Source organism: Ceratotherium simum, chromosome 39, assembly GCF_057802395.1.
Source record: "Ceratotherium simum simum isolate JZ-2026a chromosome 39, ASM5780239v1, whole genome shotgun sequence".
Taxonomy (NCBI): domain Eukaryota; kingdom Metazoa; phylum Chordata; class Mammalia; order Perissodactyla; family Rhinocerotidae; genus Ceratotherium; species Ceratotherium simum.
The window spans coordinates 8,982,598-9,002,526 of NC_141938.1; the positions used below are offsets into that span (position 1 = coordinate 8,982,598).

The 19,929-nt window shown below is 35.9% G+C and overlaps 1 pseudogene; it reads right to left on the reverse strand.

Annotated features, from left to right (window-relative positions):
• Window positions 1-11,734: 11,734 nt before the first annotated feature.
• On the reverse strand, window positions 11,735-15,987 carry LOC101390839 (olfactory receptor 7G2-like; annotated as a pseudogene).
• Window positions 15,988-19,929: the final 3,942 nt, after the last annotated feature.

The following is a 19,929-nucleotide window of genomic DNA, read 5'->3' on the forward strand; positions in this document are numbered from 1 at the left end:
ATAATGTGAGGGTCTGGGAGTAAGGGTTTGACTAGATTGATCTTAAAGAAACAAGAGCAGGAGAATTGGGTAGAGTGAGTACAGAAAGCTCTTTTGAGAAGTTTTCCTATAAGGGGAGGAGGAAATTGAAGGCTTAGCAAGAGGAGGGCTCCAGAAAGGTTTTGTTGTTTTTGTTTTCTTAAGAAACTCAATTATACTGGAAACAATTGGACATGAACTAATCAAAGGAGAATATTGATGATGTAGGAGACTGACAGAGGAATTGTCAGAGCAATGTCCTAAAGTAACAAGAGATTTTTAGTTCTATGCACAAGTGAAAATATTGGTCTTTGTCAAGTACAGATAAAAGTAAACCGTAGACTAATTATACCCAGCTCACATATACAGAATGATATAAGCAACAATGACAGGAAATACATTCTTCCCATGTGAATGGACCACATGATAAGCAACAAAACAAGCCTTAACAAATTCAAATATATTGAAATCATATGAAGTATCTTTTTCAATCACAGTAGAATGAAACTAAAAATCTATAGCAGAAGGAAAACTGCAAAATTCTCAAATAGGTGTACATTAAAAACACACTTTAGAGGCTGGCCCAGTGGCATAGAGGTTAAAGTGTGTGTGCTCCTTTGTGGTGGCCCAGAGTTTGGATCCCAGGTGCCCACCGATGCACCACTTGTCAAGCCATGCTATGGCAGCATCCCATATAAAATGGAGGAAGATGGGCAGAGATGTTAGCCCAGAGTCAGTCTGCCTCAGAAAAAAAGAGGATGATTTGTGACAGACTTTAGATCAGAGCTTATCTTCAACACACACACACACACACACAGAAAACACACTTTAAACAACAAGTGAGTTGAAGAAAAAACTCATAAGGGAAATTAGAAAATACCTTGAGACAAACAAAAACAAAAACACAGCGTACTAAAACTTATGGGATGCAGTGAAAGCAGTGCTAAGAGAGAAGTGTATAGCACTCATTGAGTACATTAGAAAAGAAGAAAAATCTCAAAACAAGACTCCAAATTTACACCTCAAGGAACCCTAAAACAGAAGAACAAACTAAATTCAAAATTATCTGAAAAAAGAAAATAACAAAGATTGAAGACGTGATAAAGAAAATAAAGAATAGGAAAAAAATAAATTAAATCAAGGAAACCAAGAGTTGGTTTACTGAAAAGATTAACAAAATTGGCTAACCCTTAGTAAGATTAACTAAGAAAAACGAAGAGAAGGCTCAAATAACTAATATCAAAAATAAAGAAATAGGAGACTTTACAACTGACGCCACAGATTTAAAAAGGATTATAAGAAAATCATATGAGCAATTATATCTCCCCCAAAAATTAGATAAAATAGAAGAAATGGATAAATTCCTAGAAACACACAAAATACCAAGACTCAACCATGAAGAAATAGAAAATCTCAACAGACCAATAAATAAGAAAGACAGTGAATCAGTAATTTAAAACCTTCCAACAAAGAAAATCTCAGATGGCTTCACTGCAGAATTCTACCATAATTTAAAGGAGAACTGACAACAAACCCTCAGAAACTCTTCCAAAAAATTGAAAATCTGTACAGGCCCAGCACACTTCCTGAGCAGAGAGTGACCCAGATCATCATTACTCTGCAGAAAGTGCTGGGTGGCAGTTCTTGCCCATTTGTCAATTAAGCCTCTTCATTGCCAATGGGTATGTAAGACCTGTTATTTAAATTCCTGTTTTCATTTCAATGTCCCATCATTTGGGTTCTTATCACAAAATCTTTCTCTAAACTTTCTAAGTAACCGTAGTAGTAGTAGAAATTATATCACTAAAATTATCATTATTATAAACTCCTGCCACCACTGCTAATGGATCTCTATCGCTAGGTATGAATCTCAGCACTTTATATATGTTACCTTACTTCATTCTCTCAACAGATCTGTGAGTTGGGTACTTTTCTCATTCCACAAAATAAGTGATATCACTTAGATAACTAAGTTTAAGTTATGGATACATGGAACCATGAAACTCTTATGAAGTGGTGAAGGGATTTGAAATCTGGTTGCCAGATTTTGGAATTGACCTCATACCGCCATGTAATATGATTTCTCAGTAGGAAAGGATTAGGTGTCCTGAAGGGTCAATCAGATTCCATTTATTGTCTTTTGAAAACTTCCAGCTGAATAAAGCCTCAAATATTTTCTCCAATTTTTGAGATCTCATCTCTGACCACATAGATATTGATATATCGAGCTGATAGCATCCAACAGAATTCACACTGAAGACTTGAGGTCAAGATTAGAACATGTTACCTGAACCTCCAATCTGTTATGGCTACTGTCATTAACATCTGCAAACTACATATATGACTATGCTGATGAGACTCTCTTTTCCCCAAAAAAGTTGATGATAAAAACATGTTTCTCAGAAGGTGATAAGTAGCACAGATTTTTTTCTCTCCAAAACACAACCATTGGAGAAGGAGTGACATGAATGGAGTTTTGAAAAAAAAATTGAAGGAAAAGAAGGAACAATTTGTTAGTGTGCCCTAAGCAGTATCATAAAATGAGAAAAACTCTATCTGCAAATCTAAATGCCCAGGCTACTTGAAAAGAGAGTGGTTTCAGTAGTAGGAGAAGAAAGAAGATTGTCAAGTCAGTCTTAAGAAGAAAAAAGGAAACTTAGCCAAGCATACCTGGATATTTCAAATGCTTTTGGGGTTGTGGCGTCTTTAAAAATTTAATCTATACGCATTGCTTAGCAGGAACCCTAGTAGCTAGTGAGTGTGGTGTATTTGTTATTTCAGATGATTCTGACAAGAGATGAGAAAGTGAGACCTTATTTTAGAATTTTCTTTCTTTCTCTATGACACACACAGCAGTGTAGGAAGTAAACACATGCGCAATCCCTTTTGTTTAGCTGCTGGGCACATTATTACATGAAAGCTAATAGGACAAAATATCATACTATTTTAAATTTTAAACTAACTGGAGTCATAATTAATCTCCAATAGTAGGTTTTACATCTAGATGTATTTTTCATTTTCTATATTTCCTTCCTAGGTAGCCCGCTGGGACCCAGCCCATCCTTTATTTCCAAGTTTGTATGGCATATTATAGAAATAATTAATCCCCTGATACTCAATAGCTTGATCCATTCCCTATAACTTCTATGTTTTGACATATCTGTACTACTAGTAGATAATATCAGAAAAGTAAATATTACAATCATGATGTTCAGACCCTCTTCCATCTTTTTCTGTGGCATCCTGTCAAATGATGGCCTCCTTGGTAATGGGCTCCTACAGGAACCTCTAGTTGATAAGCCAGGATCAACTCAATGACACTTCTACTTCCTGTGTTACTATAAGATACCTGAAAATATGGTCATTGATTGTCTAGAACAGGCAAGAGTTGATTGGCTAAGTTCTGGGTGCATAAATACATTTGCCCATTGTTCTGATGAACCAATAGTTTAGGAAAAGGCTTCAAAAGTGTGAACAGCTCATTAGTATGCTAATGTTTAGAGATAAATGGCCTTTCATCAATGATATATTATGTTCCCTGATGTTGGAGTCATCACAACAGTATCAATCATTTGGGGTAAGATTTCTTTCTTTTTTTTTTTTTTTTTTTACTGAGGAAGATTGTCGCTGAGCTAACATCTGTACCAATCTTCCTCTATTTTGTATGTGGGACGCCGCCACAGCATGGCTTGATGAAAAGTGTGCAGGTCTGCGCCTGGGATGCAAACCTGAGAACTCCAGGGCTGCTGAAGTAGAGCATGCAAACTTAAACTCTACACAACCAAGGTGGCCCCTGGGGTAAGATTTTGACTCAAACATATCTGAGACAAATCCAGGCTCCAGCACTTACTTTGTGAACAAGTAAATTGTAATGACTGTGCAAGAAGCCTTACACTATACACAATTGTGTAATAAGAACCATCGTAAATCCTTATGGGAATGCTGCAAGGATGACAAATTAATAAACAAAACCACCAAGTATAATGCCTGACATCTGAGGCCCTCTCAATGCTTCCTACAGTTATTTTGTTCCATGGACAGGACACTACCACCTGGCATGATTCACTATAGGAATAAAGTTTTAAGTTCAGCAAGGTGAAGCAAGAGAAAAGAAAGAAAGAACATCTTATCCACGACAACTGTAAATTTAAAGGAAGAATGGATGTGCTAACACTCTCATTGGGAGTCTTGCTTTTGTAGAGAAGCTGAGTAAAGGAACTACACAAATAATTATCAGTGACATCAAAAGTCATTTGCTATGCACATATGATAAGATAGTAGTAATTGAAATAAATAACCTAAATGTATCAATACAAATAATGAAAACTCAAAAGAGAAAAGTAATTTGGCTAACAAGATATCTATAGTATGATCAATTTAATTAAGCTTTTCAATTACAAAGATAATATAAACTTTCATTTTCAATTTAAATCATTAAAATATCAGAATATTAAAATATCAGAAATTGCACTGAAAACAATAAAGTCCTGAGTATCCACCACTCAGTGCCCCCAAATTAAAATATATTGCCATCTTACATTGTTTTTATGAAGACATAAAATAATACATGTATACTTGAAGTTCTTCCTCCTCACTTTATTTTCTACTTTATTGATCAATTTTCACTCACCAGATCAAACCACTGCACTAAACTTGATATATATTATTTCTCTGTGTTTTCAATACATTTAATGTGATACTGATGGGGTTCAAGACACACTACCCCAACGTATGCTACCATGGTACACTGAATATTTTATGCTGAAGGATTTTGAGAAAACAGCAGAAGAAAGAAGATCTCTTGGGCTCCCCCCCACTCTTTTCTCCTGAAATAGGTCATAAAAATTTCCTGGGAGCCCTCCTCATATCCAGAGGAAAGGGGCATCCTTATCTCTCAAAACAAATAGACACTGAGAAGAATTCTAACAAACAAGACTTGCTCAGTTTCCTCCAGTTTATACTACATTTACCTCATACTATCTGACCTATTGTATTTTTCCACAATATTACCTACTCTTCAGGTAACCTAGCATAAAAATACTCACATCTAACTGTTTCTTCAGGTTTTCATTTTTTTATGAAGTCTCTGAGTCACATAAAACTAATATATAAATGAGTATGCTTTTCACCTCTGTCTAGTCAGTTTAATTTTCTCACCAAACCAGGGGACCAAAGAGGATCAAGGAAAATTTATCCATCTCTAAAGTACTATTCACGAACAATGTTATTCTTCTGCATTTTAATTCATTATATATTATAAATGTCTTTTTGAATCTAGTGTTTTAAAACAATATATTACATGATTTACAGCTCCTGAGTGATTTCACCCTGGTTCATTAATTATGTTACATATTTCACTGTCTTATGACATAACAACTAATTTTGTCTTCTCAATTTTATTGGCATTTTTATTGTGGTATATATAAGTACGTATGTGCATGTGGCTATGCATATAGTATACACATATATACACACATACGTGTGAAAACAGTTTAAAACAATACATAGAAACTGACCATATTCAAGATTCCTTGCTGGGAATCAAAGGAGAGAAATGAGATAGAATATTTTGTGTATGTCATCTTTAAGTGTGCCTTTTTTACTTAAGAAGATAATTCTAATGGTAATATGTCCACATTTCTGATGTCTGGAATCTGTCCTATTATTCTGTACTATTTTGCCTTTTAAAATATTTCATACACAAGTAGAGACACCAGTAGACTGCAGATGTAGCCTGTAGAATTGAATTGGTTCTTCTCATTCTCCTTGCCTCCTCATTCCCAGGTAACAGGTAAAGAACAGAGATATCATCTACCTAGTTATATCAGGAAAAAAAATGGAAAAATACAGAAAAAAATGACCAGTCTAACTTTCACTGGTAGACAAAGACCTCTCCCTATTGGAAAACATAAACATGGGGACTTCAGATATCTGAATGCCAAGACTAAGGAGTAACATTCATTTCTCCTCTGGATATTGAGGAATAAAAATGAAACTTTGTACTCAGGGACACAGAAAGACAGAAAGAACCATTAGTTCCCTGTGCCAAACTAATTCTTCCTGGGATGTGGCTCAGTGGTGCTGCCTATTGACCACACATAAATTAATAGTTTATTTATTACACAAGCAGGATCACAGTGACTGAATGGACTATTTATAAAAAGCTGCAGAATCATAAAAATAAATTTGATTCCTGCCTCTCATCAAAGGTAAAGCTAAATTCCAGGTGGGCATTTAGCTAAAATTACTGCTAGAATAAACAACACTTTTGAACCTCAAAGTACAAAGATGGAAAAACAATCAAGACCCAAATGTATACATTAAAATTTAACTTGTTCAAAAAAGACAATTTACAAATTAGAGAGAGATACATATGGGATGATAAAACAATAACATTGAATCCTATTGCCCATTTTGGAGGGAAAATAGGATCAAATACCTTAAAGTAAATAGGATTCAACCTCATAAAAGAACATCAAAAAAATTATAAATTCGGAATTCAATATAGCATTTGCCACTGGGGAGAGAAAGGGTGATATGACGGGAACACACTTCAAGTGGACGCTCTGATGATGGCATTGCTTGCTTTCTTCCTACATGTGACCGGTATACGTGTTTTGTTATGTTACTGTTCTTTAAGAACTATAGATAAATTTTATGTACTATTTTGTATATAAACTAACAAGAAAATTTAGGAAAGATAATGTTCCAAATTCTAAACGTATTCTCTCTTATGCTTGTAATATTCAAGTTATGCATTTCAAACTTCAAAGTACAGCAGAATCTCATAAAGTGTTTATTAGAAGTGTGAATTCTTTGATGTCTCTGCAGACATTCAAAGTCTGTAGTTCTTGTGTGAAGTCCAGGAACCTTCCTGATGTACAAAACCCTCAGATGACTCAGTTTGCAAGTATTCTGTGGAAGTCAATGCAGGAATCTCTGCACCACAAGACATGGTGACACCGTCTGGGAGCTGTCCTCAAGTTGTGGTGCTGAACATAGTGCCTGTCTCTCCCTTCCATGATGAAAACAACAGACAGCTATCTGGGCAATTTCTTGATTCTCCTGGAGACTTCATGAGAATGACTGGAGAAACCAGCAGGGTTCATTATAGGGAGGAAGGTGAGGGGTGGGCCAACAGAAAAAAAGAGGATATAAAGAAAGAATAATCCTGGCGTGGTAACTGTAAGTTGCAGGAAAGAATTCATGTGCTGAAACTCTCACTGTAAATCTTGCCTATATATAGAAAAGAGGGAGGGAGCAAGCCTTGGTACCTTCCATTCTTGTTCATTAACTTCCACTCCTTTGAGATATTTCCATGTCTTACACCATCACAATTTATTTCTTCTTGAAGGAGTGGGTATTGTCATTGTGATACACATACACACACATGCAAAGATGCACACACATATATGTGTGTAAAAACAGTTTAAAACAATGCCAAGGAACTCAACAAATTCGCGACTATGGTTGCTCTGGGAATGGAAGACAGAAATGGAGGAAAATAAAAATGGATGTTGTCTCTATACAAAGTATTTTGTTATTTTAAGAAGATAAATAATATGGAAAATGTCAAAATTTATTAATTCTGGAGCAGATACATGAGTATTTGTCCTGATAGTCTGAATTATTCTGCTTTTTAAAAGATTTCATTGGTTACTATAGTGATTTTGGTTATATGGATGTAGTGTATTGTGTTTGCCCAGTTCTCCACCTCATCTGCCAGAGTCCTCATAGACAGGCACCAGGGTCAAGACCAATAGTTATCCCTACAAAGGGATATAAAGAACCAGACATGGAAGGATGAATAAAAGATGAACATCCACTTTAATCTTCTGCTCAGAAATTAAGCAATACTTAAGAGAATTATAGAACACTCCACAAAATTGTATAAGGGAAGGTTTCTCCTGACAAGGGAAAAAGACCCTAGAAGTTTAGCTTCAGAGTAGAAAATGAGCAGATTGATTAGTATCGTTGCAATGGCACAAGTAAACAAATCAGATAATAGACAATTAGGCAGACATTTTATAGATGAATAATATCAAGTCATCTTCAGCGTGTTCCCATTCAACCCCAGAAAGACTGGTAGACAAATACCTCTCCATATTTGAAATACAGATTAGGGAACTTGAGATGACATGCCTGCCAACCCTAAGGAAAGACATTTAGTTCTCCTCTTGATATTGAAGAAGACAAATGGAAACTCAGGAAGCATGGGCACACGGAGTGAAGGGCTGGACTATTGTGCAAAAGTGATGGTCCTTTGGAAGAGGCTCAGGTGTGCTGCCTAGTGACGTGAGCCAGGCTCTTGAGTAAGGTGGACACAGGCAGATTATTTGCAGTCTCTGTGGCCCTTGGGGTTCAATATCCATAGTTTCTCATTAGTCAAACTCTTTTGCTATCATTATGGTCCCAGGGTGGGAAAAACCCTTAAAATTTCACGGAAAGAAGAAGTTAAGTTCCATCATTCTTGTAGGCCAAAAGTATGCAGTTCTCTTCCTTCCAACTATTTCTGTTCACATCCAGTTCAAGTGCCTTTCACATATGGACAAAATTTCCTTCTGTAATTGGATTCTATTCTTTTTTCCTAAGGTACATCCAAATGTATCCTTTATAACAACAGTCTAAGGAAGACTGAAAGGATATTCAGGCTCAAAAATGTAGTTTATAGTATATAGTTTATAATATGGGTAAATATATCTTACTTATAAAATGCAAGTGACAATATAGCAAATATACCCAAAATAGCACATTTAAATGACTGACTCCATATCTGTCTCATTGCAGTCTGTTTCTGCATGGTATATTCAGCGGTTTCTAATACATTGCCTATAATCAAAATAGACTGTGCGTGGAAGACTCCATGGCATTCTGCCAGCTAAAAGGCAAATTCGGCAGGCTTAAATCTTGTCCTCTCAAAGAAGCATTGAAAATCAAGCAGAAACTGTCAGAACTAACGTCGTCAGAACTCCTGAAAACAGTCAAAATTTACAGCAACCAAGCGAGTGCTGAATCAAGAAAAAAACAACTTCAAACTGGTGGAAATGTTTTGTGGCATTTTTAATAGCCTTTGCCCCACTCCCTCCCTGGCATGGCAGTAGTTTTAGTCCTAAAATGATCACAGAGTGCATTCTCAGTATTAGACTCTGATCCATGGAAAGAGAGGAAGCAGAGTAGATCTTTTCTCATATCATTATGAGTGTGTTTTAATCTTTCTGGGAGCTACCTGAAGGACTGACACAGGCACACGTCTGCATTTTGTCTAACTCAGAATTCAGGCTGAAAAAGCAGTGGGCATTTTTAGAGATCACCACAAACCTAACTAATAGCCAACATGTGCCTATGGTAAAAGATAAAAGTCAAATCATAAAATAGACCAGCTAAGATCCAGAGCAAAAACAGGGGATATTTCTTCAGGAAATTAAGACATTTAAAAGTGGCCAAATGTTTTGGAAAATTTAGAAAGGCACATGCATGCCCATGGCAAGATATTTACTCAGAAAAGACCAGAGAAGAGTTAAACTTTAATTTTGATCTCTAGGCTCAGTGCAAACCTCGGTAAGTGCTGAAAGAGTACTGCAGCACAGACCCAATCTGTAAACACTGAGAGAAGTGTGTTCTTTGTTTGTATCACTCTACTCACTCAAGGAAGTCTATCAAAGCACTAGCTGAATAAAGTTAGTGAACATTGACTTCAATGACCACATACTACAAGAATTACAGTCTTTCTGAATATATTTTGGAAAAGTCACTAAACGAATGGACCACTGCTACCTTCAACAACCTTTTTTTAAAAAGAAAAAATCTATGGGAGATTCTGCTATACAAGTTTAACACATTATAGTATTGAATCTAAAGAGGAGGAATAAAAAAAAAGAACGATGACAAGTAAGCAGACATAAGGAACATATAGGACACCAACAAGTGAAAAAACACATGCATTATGGGAATCTCAGAAGGAGAAGAGAAAGATAAAGAGATGGAAATAGTATTTGAAGGAATAAGATCAAACACTTCTCAAATATGGTGAAAGCCATGAACTTACAATATTAAGAAGCTCACTGAACTCCAAGGAGGACCACTCAAAGATACTAACACTAGCACATATTATCATCAAACTGACAAAACCAAAGAGCAAAAGAGAATCTAGAAAAGAGTTCATCACATACTAGAATTTAAGATAAAATCAACTCATCATGTACGAGAGATCTTCAATATGATTAACAACCAATTTCTCATCAGAATCGCAAAGGTCAGAGGATAGTGAGATGACATACTTAAAGTGCTGAAAGAAAAAACAATTGTCAACCAGGAATTTTATATCTGAAAAAATTCTCTTCTAAAGATGAGCGTGAAATAAAATATGCCCAGATTAACAAAGCTGAAGGAGTTCATTAAAAGCCTGCTCTATGAAAATATCTACAGGATTCTTTCAGGTTGAAATGAAAAAGTGCTATATAGTGATTCAACACTGCATGAAAATATAAAGATTTCTGGTAAAGAGAAGCGTGTAGGCAAATAAAAGAGCCTGTATTTTATTTTTGGTTTACAATTCTGGATTTTATTTCCTACTGGATTTTAGAAAAACAAATGTAAAAATTTTTAAATCTATGCTATTGGCAACCATGTATAAGGATTTAATTTGAGAGAGTAACAATATAAATAAGAAAGGACACAGCTGCATGAAAGCAAGAGTTGTGCATGCTATTGAAGTAAAAGTGGTATGAACTCAAAAGAGATTGTTAAATTTAATGCCAAGGGCAACTGCAAAGAAAATTATCCAGATATATACAAAAAAGACAATGAGAAAAAATCCAGAGTATTCACAACAAACAACCAACTACACAAAATATAAGGCAGTAACAGAGAAAATGAAGAACAACAAAAAGGTATTAGACATACAGAAAATAAATATTTGAATGAAATAATTAAGTATCTCCTTATCAGTAAGTACTTTAAATGTAAATGGATCAAGTTCTCCAATCAAAATACAGAGATTAGAAGAGAGACAGAAGAAACATGATGTGAACATATGATGTTTACAAAAGACTCACAATAGATCCATAAATACAAACAGATTAAGTGAAAGGACAGAAAATATACTACAGTCAAATAGTTACCAAAAAAGAGCTAACATCCGAAGAAATATTTTGCCTAAATTGTTAAAATAGACATAAAATGATAGATATCAGATGATAGATGATAGATAGATAGATAGATAGATAGATAGATAGATAGAGATATAAAAGGGTTAATAGATAAGATGATATAATAATTATAAACATGAAAACCTCAAACAGCAGAACCTCAAAATGCATGAAGGAAAGATGATGGAAGTGAAGTCAGAAATACATATTCCTACAATACTACTTAGAGGCTTCAATACAAAAGTTTCAAGGATAGATAGTACTTCCGGATTGATCAAAAAGACACATAGTACTTGAAAAATTGTATAAACAAGTAAAACCTAACAGACATATATAAACACTACATTAATCAACAGCAAGACACATTCTTTTCCAGTGCACATGAGGCATTCTGCAGGGTAGATCATATATTAGGCCAGAAAGCAGGTATCAAAGAATTTAGAAAGATTGAAATCATACAAAGTGACTTTTCTGACCATCATATAAGGAAACTAAGAATAAATAAGTGAAGTACAACCAGAAAATACTCAAATATGTGGAAATTGAACAATACACTCCTAAAAAACCAATTACAGCTTACTGATGAATTTTCTCAATGCTACTGTCATTGTTCCTCAGGCTATAGAGGAAGGGGTTCAGCATTTGAGGGACAACAATGTACATTACTGAAGCCACTGCAGTATTTCTGGAAGAATTAATAAGAGCAGAAATAATGTACACACCCAAACCTGTCCCATAGAATAAGGACACAACTGAGAGGTGAGACCCACAGGTGGAAAAAGCTTTATACTTTCCTCCCACTGATGGCATTCTCAAAATGGAGGAGACTACCTTAGTATAAGAGAAAATGATTCCACACAAAGGAATCCCAGCAAATACACTAGTTCCAAAATATACCATGATGTTATTGATGAGTGTATCAGAACAGCCAAGCTTGAGGAGCTGAGCAAGTTCACAGAAGAAGCGAGGGATTTCCAGGTCCTTACAGGAGGACAGCCGTAACACCATCAGACTGTGGAGCAAAGCATCCACAATGCTAAGAGACAGAGAGAGAAGAATCAGCAGGATGCAGAGTCGGGGGTTCATGATGACCATGTACATGAGTTGGGTGACAAATGGCCACATAGCGGTCGTAGGCCATTGCTGCAAGGAGAAAATTCTCAAATACACAAAAAACCAGGGCAAAGACAATCTGGGTGAGGCAGCCTATATAAGTGATGCCCTGATTCTGTGCTTGTATGTTTAGCAGCATCTTTGGGATTGTGGTTGTGCTTATACAGATGTCAGTAAAGGACAGATTCGAGAGAAAGAAATACATTGGGGTGTGGAAGTGCTAGTCAGAGCTGACAGCCAGGATGATGAGGAGATTTCCGAGGATGGTGACGAGGTACATGGACAGGAACAGGCCGAAGATGAGGGGCTGCAGTTCTGGATCATCTGTCAGTCCCAGAAGAAGGAATTCTGTAGCATCTGTGTGATTTCTGGATTCAATGTTGTTGATTAATCTTACAGAAAAGATGGGGTGAAAAGAGAATAAAGTGAATGGTCCTGGATAATCAGCAGGTGCATCAACTTTGAACTGGTAATAAATGGTGGTACTGCTACAGACTTACTGCTGATAAACTCTGGGTGAGGACCAGCAATCTAAGTTTTAACAAGCCCTCCATATGAATTTGGTATATGTTAAAATTTGAAATCCAGTGCTCAAAATAAAGGAAATCACACTATATTGTGAACACAAGAGAGTATTCAAATGTATGCCTCTGCTAATTTCTCTCTCCATCATCATCTCTCACTCTTCCTCTTCCCTCCACTCCCTTTATTGGCCCTTGTTTTTATTGATCGTCAACTCTGTTTCCCACCTTGTGCCAAGTGCTGAGACTGAAACAAAGAAAAAGACATGACATTTCCTTCAGAAAAATTCCTTGCCTTCAAACAGGAGGAAATACCAGAATTAAGTAGTAAATATTTCTTGTAGAGTATGGTCCCCAATTTGGCATGACTCAGAATCATCTGAAGAGCTTGTGAAATTACAGATGAGTTGGATCCTACCATCACTCCATTTATTCGTAGGGAAAGCTTTGTAAATTGAGATTATGTCATGGACACAAAGTACAAGTTGAGTTCATGGCAAAGACTGGATCTGAGATCAGATCATCTGACTGCTAAATTGACTTTCTTGACTAATCTCTTTTAATGCCTCTGGATAGTATAGAATTAGCGTTCCTAAACCATCACTCAGATTTCATAGCTTGCCTTTAAAATTGTAATATTTCAACCCCAAATACCTCCAATCTTTTCACTTCCCTACAAGAGATGTCTACCTAGACCCATGAAGTATTGTGTGGCAGGTGCTTGGCGTCCATCCAAGTATACACTCTTCACCTGAGCAAAATTAGAAAATGTTGCTTATCACCTTAAAGCTCATGAGACTCTCCCGTGGAAATGTGACTCAATTGCATTAGCAATAGTTATAAGATAAGCTGGAAAACTATGTTAATGAAATTCTCTTTCTCATCCTAAGAGAATATTTTCCCCTAAGGTTATAGGTGGCATATCACTTTAAAAAAATAGCTAAGTGAGACAAAGAATAAAATGCATAGACTCCTAAGAAAACAGATGAAAATAGCTTCAATTTTTGATCCTTGAAAGACATAAACTTACAAGATAAGATAGTCTTATATGATACTTATAAGATAATCAAGTGTCATATTACGATTGTCTCTGTAAATTGGTGGTCCTCCCTCTCTAAGAGGAAAAAGAAGTGGCCACGAAAGCCATTATCATCTAGATGATAAATGTATCACGATGTTTTATTTAGACTTGAACATTCTGAATTTAATCCAGATCAGGAATTGCTTTGTGAAGGAGGAAAATTATTCTATTTCTTTTGAACAATTATTGTTCATAACTTTAAAGAACCTGATGTCTTCATTTGTATAATGAGAACTGTCATAAAAACATATGGGGATGTTGCAGTGATGAAAAACGAATGGAGGAAAAGCATCCAGCACAGCACTTAGCATCTGGGACCCTCATACTGACATTTCTTATTGCGGTTTTTTTTCTGCCATGAACAACAGCTCCTGGCAGGTTCACTCTTCTGAAGAAAATAATTGTGTGGGGGGCAATTTGGGGAAAGAAAATTGAAAAAGAGAACATCCCTAAACAATAACTGCAAATTTCAGGAAAGAGTTTCTCAGTGAAGACTCCAGCTGGATACCTTTACCCTGTATGAAAGGAATGAAGAAAACATTAATGATATCAATTTTCATTTGTCATGGACATATGATGAAATATATAGCAATTAAATTAATTAAATAATAAAAAGAATCGGATATATGAATCAACACAAATAATCAAAACCTACAGGAGAAAAAAAAACTTGCATAACAAAAAGCTTAAAGCAAGATAAAATTTAAAATATTTTTTAATCCTACATAGATAAGTGTATATTTATTTTATTAAGTATTAGTCTTACTATCCTACATAGACTTCAAGTGAAATCAAGTCAAGGAAACGTACCGAAATAATGAAGAGCTTGGTACCCATCAGTCAAATTTATCAAATTCATACATTTCACTATCCTCATTGTATGTATCTTCACTGCAATAAAACATACAGCTATAAGTGAAGTTCCCACATCATGTATTTACACAATCTTGATTCTTTTCCTTCTCCAGAGCAGCCACTACATGAACTTCATACACGTTATTCTCCTGTAACTTTCACTATAATCAGTATTATTGTTACATAAACAATTGCATCGTTTTGCATTGTGAAAGATTTATATAAACCAAAACATACCGTACATGTTATTTACAGTTGACATCTTTATGTTATTTATTTTTTATCAATATTGCTGTATTTTAATTAGCAGAGAGTATTCCACTATATTGTTACATCACAATTTATTTCTCCATTCCCAAATTGATAGGTGTTATGGTTAGTGCCTTTCAACCTATAGATGTTTGCGAATACACATGCGTGGAGGATATGATCATACTCTAGATGATGTTGTCTCAAGGGTGGGGAGAACAAAAACTGAGGGCGATACAAAGAGGTGTCTTCTGTCTGCATATTATTTTGTTACTTTGTTAAAATGACCTGAAGCTGATATTGCAGAATGTCAACATTGGTTAATTCTAGAATGAGTTGAAGCATCATCGTATTTTCTTTTATTGTACTACCTTTATTGTTTTTCTATTAAACACATGGTAATTTTATAAAAAGAAATAGGTGGCATGCAGCTGGCTGAGTCTCTCTCTGTCTCCAGTTTCTCCCCAGCATCCTCACAGCCCAGTTATAGGGGTAATACAAACAATTCCGTAGAATAGTATAATAAGAGCAACGAATGGAAACGAAAGGAAAGTATGACAAAACCCCTTCCCCATGACCTCACAATAATTCAAGTAAATGTTAGAAACATTCATAACAGTCATCATGTTTGAGAAGGGGCAGATTTCTGCTCGTAGTCTGTTACTTTTTAGAGAAATTAGGAGACCAGCAGATAGAACACCGGCTGAGTATTGGTACAAACATGTGTGAAAATGTCAAAAAGAAGACAGGTTGCAGTCCCACGGGACACCTGGTTCTGACCATTTCATTCATGTACACTCTTCATTTCTTCACACAGATGAATTTTTGGTAAAACACCTGCCCTCATTGCCAAAGCATTAACTAAGGGACATTAAGTTACCTGACTGGTATCACTGTGGAATGATAATTCACCTGTCACCAGAATATTGAAGACAGAAGATCTGTCTTCAGGAAGGGCAGAAACACCAACTGAGGCAACGGGCTCCTGGACAAGAAATATCATCCCTGGATGGAGCCTCAGGTCTGTTTCTTCCTGACTGGGCAAGGGCTGTTTAATGAGATTGTCACAAGTTTACTCTTTGCAGTCTCTATATCCCTGGGGGATCAATATCCAAAGCTCCTCATTAAACAAACATTTTTAGTCTCATTCTTATCCCTGAACACCACAAATCCTATTCTATAGTCCAAATCCGTAGTTCAGAGTCTATAATCCAATTCTGTTCCAGAGCAAGACTATAGAAGAGAGGCCTTCATGGTGACTAATCCTTGAACCTGTTAGGCCAGGTAAACACCATTCAGTTCTCTCCACCAGTTCATATTCACCTCCATTTCACCTACCTTGTGCACATTTACACATTCTCCTTTGCTAATAAATTCCAGACTTCTCTTTTTTTCTTCTTTTGGTGAGGAAGATTAGCCCTGAGCTAACACGTGTTGCCAATCCTCCTCTTTTTGCTGAAGAAGATTGGCCCTGGGCTAACATCTGTGCCCATCTTCCTCTACTTCATATATGGGACTTCCACTACAGGACAGCTTGATAAGCAGTGCGTAGGTTCACAGCCAGGATCTGAACCTGCAAACCCGGGGCTGCTGAAGGGGAATGCACGAACTTAACGACTATGCCACGATGCCAGCCCACCAAACTTCTCTTTTTAAAGTTACAAACAAAAGCATCTCTATCTAATTAATGATATCTTGGAGACTGATTCCAATTTTAAGTGTGAAAACATAGTTCAGGTATTAGCTGTAAGTAATATAGTTATTAACACAGCTAAAATATTATAAAATTCCAACACTTAGAAGTATTGCATTTTTAGAATCATTGAATGTTTCCTGTACCTTAATTTCTGTTCTCCGTATTTTACATAGAAGATTCTGAAATATCTCGGTAATCAATTTTGATTATGATCAATATACACAGACTTCATACTCCCCTTTTAGACTTTCATAACCACTTTTCCTTCTTTTCAGACTACATATTGAATGTACATTTTTCTTCACATTAGGAGACTTTGGGTTGCATCATGGTTCTTCATTTTTTAATCGTGTTGTGATATAAAACAATGTCACTGTAAGGCAGTAGTGTGTAATTTTCCCCATTATCTAGTATATCTCATGAGATTTCATCCATAATTTAATAGATGTGGATGATGCTCCATGTTAATATTGAATTCAAAACATTTTTTCTTTAGGGACTTCAGCCTTTTCACGTGATCATCAATGTATTTTACATTTTAACCCTTTTGATATGAACCTCCTTAATCTATATTTTTCCAGACATATTATTTGAAAATTAACTTACGACAAGTTGACATAATAATGTCACTCTTCACCATCTTAACTTCATTCACTTCAAACACACGAGATATAAGTAAAATATATGAACAGAGAGCTGAAATCAAAAAAGGGTAAAGTTTTCCATGTACCACCAAAGAACTGAAACGTGAAGTGGTAGGTGGATTAGAGCCAATGGGTTCTATGGATTTAAGCCCATAGGTGAGAAGATACTCTTTCAGGTAAAAAGGATTGAATGACTTAAAAGATTAAGTGCTTTAAGCCAAGAGCAGAAATGGAAATACTTTATTTGAGAAAAGTTGGTTAATGTAGAGTTATGGACAAGACTGGGACAAGACTGTAGACATAGAATACCCAAAATTTTAAAAAATCTCCAAAAAAGAACTGAACTAATCTAATTGTTGACTTTATGACTGGTTTTGTGATAGTCTCAATGTTGTTGAGCAGAATGATTCAGTAGAGTGAATTCAGGACTAGAGAACTGGTGATTGGTGAACATAGTTGTGAACTTGGTCAACAAGACAGAGCGATCACAATGATAGAAAGAAAGAGAGGGAAAAATATTCTCATTCAAATAAAATCTGCAAATAAAAATCCCGATATATAACAATAAAAATAGTCCTGAAACAGAAAACCAAAAAAAGAGAATAATCAGAACATATGGAGACCAGCAGAGCTGGAACAGATAACAGATGGGAAAAATATTAAAGACAATGTCAAAGAGGTAATGTCAGACACATTGTATCAACATCCTACTGACTACAAGTACAGACACAGCGTAGCCCTGGTAAGGTGGCTTTTGAATAATTCTAAATTTCTAGTGGCTTTAACCAAGATTGTAATGTTGGAGATTATAAGATTGGCTGGATTCTGGATATACTTTGATGGTTCTAACAACAGGATTTTCTCAAAGATTCAACATAGGTTATATGAGAAAGAAGGGAATCAAGGGTGGAACTTAGAGAAAACTGCTCAGCACCAGAAAAATTGGACTTTCCATCAATGATAGGAAAAATTGTGCTCATATCATATTTGTGGATTAATATCAGGATTTTGGTTTTCAAATTGTTGAGTTTCAGCTGCCTGTCAGGCACCCATATGGAGATGTCATGTGGGCAGTTGAATATACACTTTTTAAATTCGAGGGAGAGTATCTCTCTGGAGACATAAATTTGGGATTACTGAGTGTGTTGATGGCCTATCAACCATTAGTCTGGATGCTATCGCAAAGTAGTGATGGTAGCTAGAGAGGAGGACTAAGCGCTGATCCAAGAGGCCCTCCAGTGTTGGGAGTTGGTGAGATGAAGAAGATGCTCATAGGAGAGAGAGAAATAGCTACCAGTGAGTTGGGAGTAAATCCAAAATAAATATGATGCTGAAAGGCAATAAAAGAAAGCATTTCAATAAATAATGAAGGGGTTAATGTTGGTGATAAGTCAGTTAACGGAAGGATGGAGAATTAAACAATGAACTTGAGGTAGAGAACCTCGATAAGTCTTTAGGAACAGGTAATATGAGGGTCTAGGAGCAGTGAGTTGACTGGATTGACCTCAAAAAACAATGAGAGGAGCATAATGGGTAGAGTGAGTACAGGAAGCTCTTCTAAGAAATTTTCCTATAAAGGGAGCAGAAAATTGAAGGTATAGCTAGAGAAGGGGTCTGAAGAGGTTTTGTTGTTGTTGTTGTTAAGAAATATACTGGATGCTATTGGAAATGGACTAATCAATGGGGAATATTGATGGCACAGAAGAGTTATTTAGGAATTAGCAGAGCTATGTCCTAAAGTAAGAAAGAGGTTTTTAGTTCTCTGTACAAGTGGAAATGTTGGTCTTGATTAGGTATAGATAAAAGTAAACTTTAGACCATTTAGACCTAACTCACATATACAGAACACTCCAACCAACAATGACAGAAAATACATTCTTCCCATGTGAACAGACCACATCACAAGCAGAAAACAACCCTTAAGAAATACAAGAATATTGAAATCACACAAAGTATCTTTTTCAATCACAGAGGATTGAAACTAAAAATCAATAGCAGAAGGAAAACTGGAAAAATCACAAATATGTGGATATTAAAACATCACTCTTGGGGCTGGCCCCATGGCATAGTGGTTAAGTCCGGCACGCTCTGCTTCAGCAGCCCAGTTTTGCAAGTTTGGATCCCGGGCATGGATGTACACCACTTATCAAGTCATGCTGTGGTGATGACCCACATACAAAATAGAGGAAGACTGACAGATGTTAGCTCAGGGCTAATCTTCCTCAAGCAAATAAAAAGGAAGATTGGCAACAGCTGTTAGCTCTGAGTGACTCTTCCTCACCAAAAAATGCCCCCAAAACAAACAAACGAAAAAAAAACCCTACTCTCTTAAACAATAGATGAGTCAAAGAAAAAACTCACAAGGGAAATTAGAAAATACTTTGAGACGAATGAAAACAAAAAACATAACATACCAAAATGTATAGGATTCAGTGAAAGGAGTGCCAAGAGAGAATTTTATAGTACTCACTGCATACATTAAAAAAGGAAAATCTCAAAGCAAGACCTTAACTTTATCCCTCAAGGAACTAGGAAAAGAACAAACTGAATGCAAAATTATTAGAAAGAGGGAAATAATAAAGATTAGAGAAGAGATAAACTAAAT